The sequence below is a fragment of the Electrona antarctica genome (assembly GCF_951216825.1).
Source record: "Electrona antarctica genome assembly, contig: scaffold_242, whole genome shotgun sequence".
NCBI lineage: Eukaryota > Metazoa > Chordata > Actinopteri > Myctophiformes > Myctophidae > Electrona > Electrona antarctica.
In genome coordinates, this window is record NW_027637656.1 from 106,425 (window position 1) to 113,003 (window position 6,579).

Here is a 6,579-nt window from a genome sequence, read left to right on the forward strand (position 1 = left end):
AAGCTGGTCTTCAAACCCTGCTGTTTTCTCCAACAGACCTGTAGTGAACAAAGCATATTCCATCTTTAACAGTTTTGCCCAGAGAGAACATACCCCTCTCTGGTATGATGGTATTAGTAGTAGTAAATGGAGGCTATAAGCACAGTGTACAGATTGTATTAGTAATAGTAAATTTAGGCTATAAGCACAGTGTACAGATGGTATTAGTAGTAGTAAATGGAGGCTATAAGCACAGTGTACAGATGGTATTAGTAGTGGTAAATGGAGGCTATAAGCACAGTGTACAGATGGTATTAGTATTGGTAAATGGAGGCTATAAGCACAGTGTACAGATGGTATTAGTAGTAGTAAATGGAGGCTATAAGCACAGTGTACAGATGGTATTAGTAGTGGTAAATGGAGGCTATAAGCACAGTGTACAGCTGGTATTAGTAGTGGTAAATGGAGGCTATAAGCACAGTGTACAGATGGTATTAGTAGTAGTAAATGGAGGCTATAAGCACAGTGTACAGATGGTATTAGTAGTAGTAAATGGAGGCTATAAGCACAGTGTACAGATGGTATTAGTAGTGGTAAATGGAGGCTATAAGCACAGTGTACAGATGGTATTAGTAGTGGTAAATGGAGGCTATAAGCACAGTGTACAGATGGTATTAGTAGTGGTAAATGGAGGCTATAAGCACAGTGTACAGATGGTATTAGTAGTGGTAAATGGAGGCTATAAGCACAGTGTACAGATGGTATTAGTAGTAGTAACTGGAGGCTATAAGCACAGTGTACAGATGGTATTAGTAGTGGTAAATGGAGGCTATAAGCACAGTGTACAGATGGTATTAGTAGTGGTAAATGGAGGCTATAAGCACAGTGTACAGATGGTATTAGTAGTGGTAAATGGAGGCTATAAGCACAGTGTACAGATGGTATTAGTAGTGGTAAATGGAGGCTATAAGCACAGTGTACAGATGGTATTAGTAGTGGTAAATGGAGGCTATAAGCACAGTGTACAGCTGGTATTAGTAGTGGTAAATGGAGGCTATAAGCACAGTGTACAGATGGTATTAGTAGTAAATGGAGGCTATAAGCACAGTGTACAGCTGGTATTAGTAGTGGTAAATGGAGGCTATAAGCACAGTGTACAGATGGTATTAGTAGTAGTAAATGGAGGCTATAAGCACAGTGTACAGATGGTATTAGTAGTGGTACATGGAGGCTATAAGCACAGTGTACAGATGGTATTAGTAGTGGTAAATGGAGGCTATAAGCACAGTGTACAGCTGGTATTAGTAGTGGTAAATGGAGGCTATAAGCACAGTGTACAGCTGGTATTAGTAGTGGTAAATGGAGGCTATAAGCACAGTGTACAGATGGTATTAGTAGTGGTAAATGGAGGCTATAAGCACAGTGTACAGATGGTATTAGTAGTGGTAAATGGAGGCTATAAGCACAGTGTACAGATGGTATTAGTAGTGGTAAATGGAGGCTATAAGCACAGTGTACAGATGGTATTAGTAGTGGTAAATGGAGGCTATAAGCACAGTGTACAGATGGTATTAGTAGTGGTAAATGGAGGCTATAAGCACAGTGTACAGATGGTATTAGTAGTGGTAAATGGAGGCTATAAGCACAGTGTACAGATGGTATTAGTAGTGGTAAATGGAGGCTATAAGCACAGTGTACAGCTGGTATTAGTAGTGGTAAATGGAGGCTATAAGCACAGTGTACAGATGGTATTAGTAGTAAATGGAGGCTATAAGCACAGTGTACAGCTGGTATTAGTAGTGGTAAATGGAGGCTATAAGCACAGTGTACAGATGGTATTAGTAGTAAATGGAGGCTATAAGCACAGTGTACAGCTGGTATTAGTAGTGGTAAATGGAGGCTATAAGCACAGTGTACAGCTGGTATTAGTAGTGGTAAATGGAGGCTATAAGCACAGTGTACAGCTGGTATTAGTAGTTGTAAATAGAGGCTATAAGCACAGTGTACAGCTGGTATTAGTAGTGGTAAATGGAGGCTATAAGCACAGTGTACAGATGGTATTAGTAGTGGTAAATGGAGGCTATAAGCACAGTGTACAGATGGTATTAGTAGTGGTAAATGGAGGCTATAAGCACAGTGTACAGATGGTATTAGTAGTGGTAAATGGAGGCTATAAGCACAGTGTACAGATGGTATTAGTAGTGGTAAATGGAGGCTATAAGCACAGTGTACAGATGGTATTAGTAGTGGTAAATGGAGGCTATAAGCACAGTGTACAGATGGTATTAGTAGTAGTAAATGGAGGCTATAAGCACAGTGTACAGATGGTATTAGTAGTGGTACATGGAGGCTATAAGCACAGTGTACAGATGGTATTAGTAGTGGTAAATGGAGGCTATAAGCACAGTGTACAGCTGGTATTAGTAGTGGTAAATGGAGGCTATAAGCACAGTGTACAGCTGGTATTAGTAGTGGTAAATGGAGGCTATAAGCACAGTGTACAGATGGTATTAGTAGTGGTAAATGGAGGCTATAAGCACAGTGTACAGATGGTATTAGTAGTGGTAAATGGAGGCTATAAGCACAGTGTACAGATGGTATTAGTAGTGGTAAATGGAGGCTATAAGCACAGTGTACAGATGGTATTAGTAGTGGTAAATGGAGGCTATAAGCACAGTGTACAGATGGTATTAGTAGTGGTAAATGGAGGCTATAAGCACAGTGTACAGATGGTATTAGTAGTGGTAAATGGAGGCTATAAGCACAGTGTACAGATGGTATTAGTAGTGGTAAATGGAGGCTATAAGCACAGTGTACAGCTGGTATTAGTAGTGGTAAATGGAGGCTATAAGCACAGTGTACAGATGGTATTAGTAGTAAATGGAGGCTATAAGCACAGTGTACAGCTGGTATTAGTAGTGGTAAATGGAGGCTATAAGCACAGTGTACAGATGGTATTAGTAGTAGTAAATGGAGGCTATAAGCACAGTGTACAGATGGTATTAGTAGTGGTACATGGAGGCTATAAGCACAGTGTACAGATGGTATTAGTAGTGGTAAATGGAGGCTATAAGCACAGTGTACAGCTGGTATTAGTAGTGGTAAATGGAGGCTATAAGCACAGTGTACAGCTGGTATTAGTAGTGGTAAATGGAGGCTATAAGCACAGTGTACAGATGGTATTAGTAGTGGTAAATGGAGGCTATAAGCACAGTGTACAGATGGTATTAGTAGTGGTAAATGGAGGCTATAAGCACAGTGTACAGATGGTATTAGTAGTGGTAAATGGAGGCTATAAGCACAGTGTACAGATGGTATTAGTAGTGGTAAATGGAGGCTATAAGCACAGTGTACAGATGGTATTAGTAGTGGTAAATGGAGGCTATAAGCACAGTGTACAGATGGTATTAGTAGTGGTAAATGGAGGCTATAAGCACAGTGTACAGATGGTATTAGTAGTGGTAAATGGAGGCTATAAGCACAGTGTACAGCTGGTATTAGTAGTGGTAAATGGAGGCTATAAGCACAGTGTACAGATGGTATTAGTAGTAAATGGAGGCTATAAGCACAGTGTACAGCTGGTATTAGTAGTGGTAAATGGAGGCTATAAGCACAGTGTACAGATGGTATTAGTAGTAAATGGAGGCTATAAGCACAGTGTACAGCTGGTATTAGTAGTGGTAAATGGAGGCTATAAGCACAGTGTACAGCTGGTATTAGTAGTGGTAAATGGAGGCTATAAGCACAGTGTACAGCTGGTATTAGTAGTTGTAAATAGAGGCTATAAGCACAGTGTACAGCTGGTATTAGTAGTAGTAAATGGAGGCTATAAGCACAGTGTACAGATGGTATTAGTAGTGGTAAATGGAGGCTATAAGCACAGTGTACAGATGGTATTAGTAGTGGTAAATGGAGGCTATAAGCACAGTGTACAGCTGGTATTAGTAGTGGTAAATGGAGGCTATAAGCACAGTGTACAGCTGGTATTAGTAGTAGTAAATGGAGGCTATAAGCACAGTGTACAGCTGGTATTAGTAGTAGTAAATGGAGGCTATAAGCACAGTGTACAGATGGTATTAGTAGTGGTAAATGGAGGCTATAAGCACAGTGTACAGATGGTATTAGTAGTGGTAAATGGAGGCTATAAGCACAGTGTACAGATGGTATTAGTAGTGGTAAATGGAGGCTATAAGCACAGTGTACAGATGGCATTAGTAGTGGTAAATGGAGGCTATAAGCACAGTGTACAGATGGTATTAGTAGTGGTAAATGGAGGCTATAAGCACAGTGTACAGATGGTATTAGTAGTAGTAACTGGAGGCTATAAGCACAGTGTACAGATGGTATTAGTAGTGGTAAATGGAGGCTATAAGCACAGTGTACAGATGGTATTAGTAGTGGTAAATGGAGGCTATAAGCACAGTGTACAGATGGTATTAGTAGTGGTAAATGGAGGCTATAAGCACAGTGTACAGATGGTATTAGTAGTGGTAAATGGAGGCTATAAGCACAGTGTACAGATGGTATTAGTAGTGGTAAATGGAGGCTATAAGCACAGTGTACAGATGGTATTAGTAGTGGTAAATGGAGGCTATAAGCACAGTGTACAGATGGTATTAGTAGTAGTAAATGGAGGCTATAAGCACAGTGTACAGCTGGTATTAGTAGTAGTAAATGGAGGCTATAAGCACAGTGTACAGATGGTATTAGTAGTGGTAAATGGAGGCTATAAGCACAGTGTACAGATGGTATTAGTAGTAGTAAATGGAGGCTATAAGCACAGTGTACAGATGGTATTAGTAGTAGTAAATGGAGGCTATAAGCACAGTGTACAGATGGTATTAGTAGTAGTAAATGGAGGCTATAAGCACAGTGTACAGCTGGTATTAGTAGTGGTAAATGGAGGCTATAAGCACAGTGTACAGCTGGTATTAGTAGTGGTAAATGGAGGCTATAAGCACAGTGTACAGATGGTATTAGTAGTGGTAAATGGAGGCTATAAGCACAGTGTACAGCTGGTATTAGTAGTGGTAAATGGAGGCTATAAGCACAGTGTACAGGACTGTATCTCAGAGGCTCTCTCTATGATTGCTGCCAATTAATCCTTCTACTAAACAGTTAGGAATCCTAAACTAAGTATGTCCTTCTAGAAGTAGTGTTAGTACACACACACACACACACACACACACACACACACACACACACACACACACACACACACACACACACACACACACACACACACACACACACACACACACACACACACACACACACACACCCCTTACCTCTCAGTTTGGCGGCTCTCTCTCGTCTTGCCCTCTCTTCTCCTGTCAAAGCTGAAATGTGAGACAGTGATTGGTCATCACATTGGGTCCGCCTCCGTGCGTGCGTGCGTGCGTGCGTGCGTCACACCAAACATAATTGTGTTTAGTGTTGTAGTGTTAAAAACCAACGTACCCTGCTTCCTACTCTTCCTCGGCCTTCCTCTCTCAGGGCTAGCGGGTCTCGGAGGAGGAGGGTGACCTGGAGACAGGTTGTATACATTAGAAGAGGAGGAGGTGACCTGGAGACAGGTTGTATACATTAGAAGAGGAGGTGGTGACCTGGAGACAGGTTGTATACATTAGAAGAGGAGGTGGTGACCTGGAGACAGGTTGTATACATTAGAAGAGGAGGTGGTGACCTGGAGACAGGTTGTATACATTAGAAGAGGAGGTGGTGACCTGGAGACAGGTTGTATACATTAGAAGAGGAGGTGGTGACCTGGAGACAGGTTGTATACATTAGAAGAGGAGGTGGTGACCTGGAGACAGGTTGTATACATTAGAAGAGGAGGTGGTGACCTGGAGACAGGTTGTATACATTAGAAGAGGAGGTGGTGACCTGGAGACAGGTTGTATACATTAAAAGAGGAGGTGGTGACCTGGAGACAGGTTGTATACATTAGAAGAGGAGGTGGTGACCTGGAGACAGGTTGTATACATTAAAAGAGGAGGTGGTGACCTGGAGACAGGTTGTATACATTAAAAGAGGAGGTGGTGACCTGGAGACAGGTTGTATACATTAGAAGAGGAGGTGGTGACCTGGAGACAGGTTGTATACATTAGAAGAGGAGGTGGTGACCTGGAGACAGGTTGTATACATTAGAAGAGGAGGAGGTGACCTGGAGACAGGTTGTATACATTAGAAGAGGAGGTGGTGACCTGGAGACAGGTTGTATACATTAGAAGAGGAGGTGGTGACCTGGAGACAGGTTGTATGCATTAGAAGAGGAGGTGGTGACCTGGATTAGTGCTACTCCTTAACCAACCCAGAGGGGGCAGTGCTACTCATTAACCAACCCAGAGGGGGCAGTGCTACTCATTAACCAACCCAGAGGGGGCAGTGCTACTCCTTAACCAACCCAGAGGGGGCAGTGCTACTCCTTAACCAACCCAGAGGGGGCAGTGCTACTCCTTAACCAACCCAGAGGGGGCAGTGCTACTCCTTAACCAACCCAGAGGGGGCAGTGCTACTCCTTAACCAACCCAGAGGGGGCAGTGCTACTCCTTAACCAACCCAGAGGGGGCAGTGCTACTCCTTAACCAACCCAGAGGG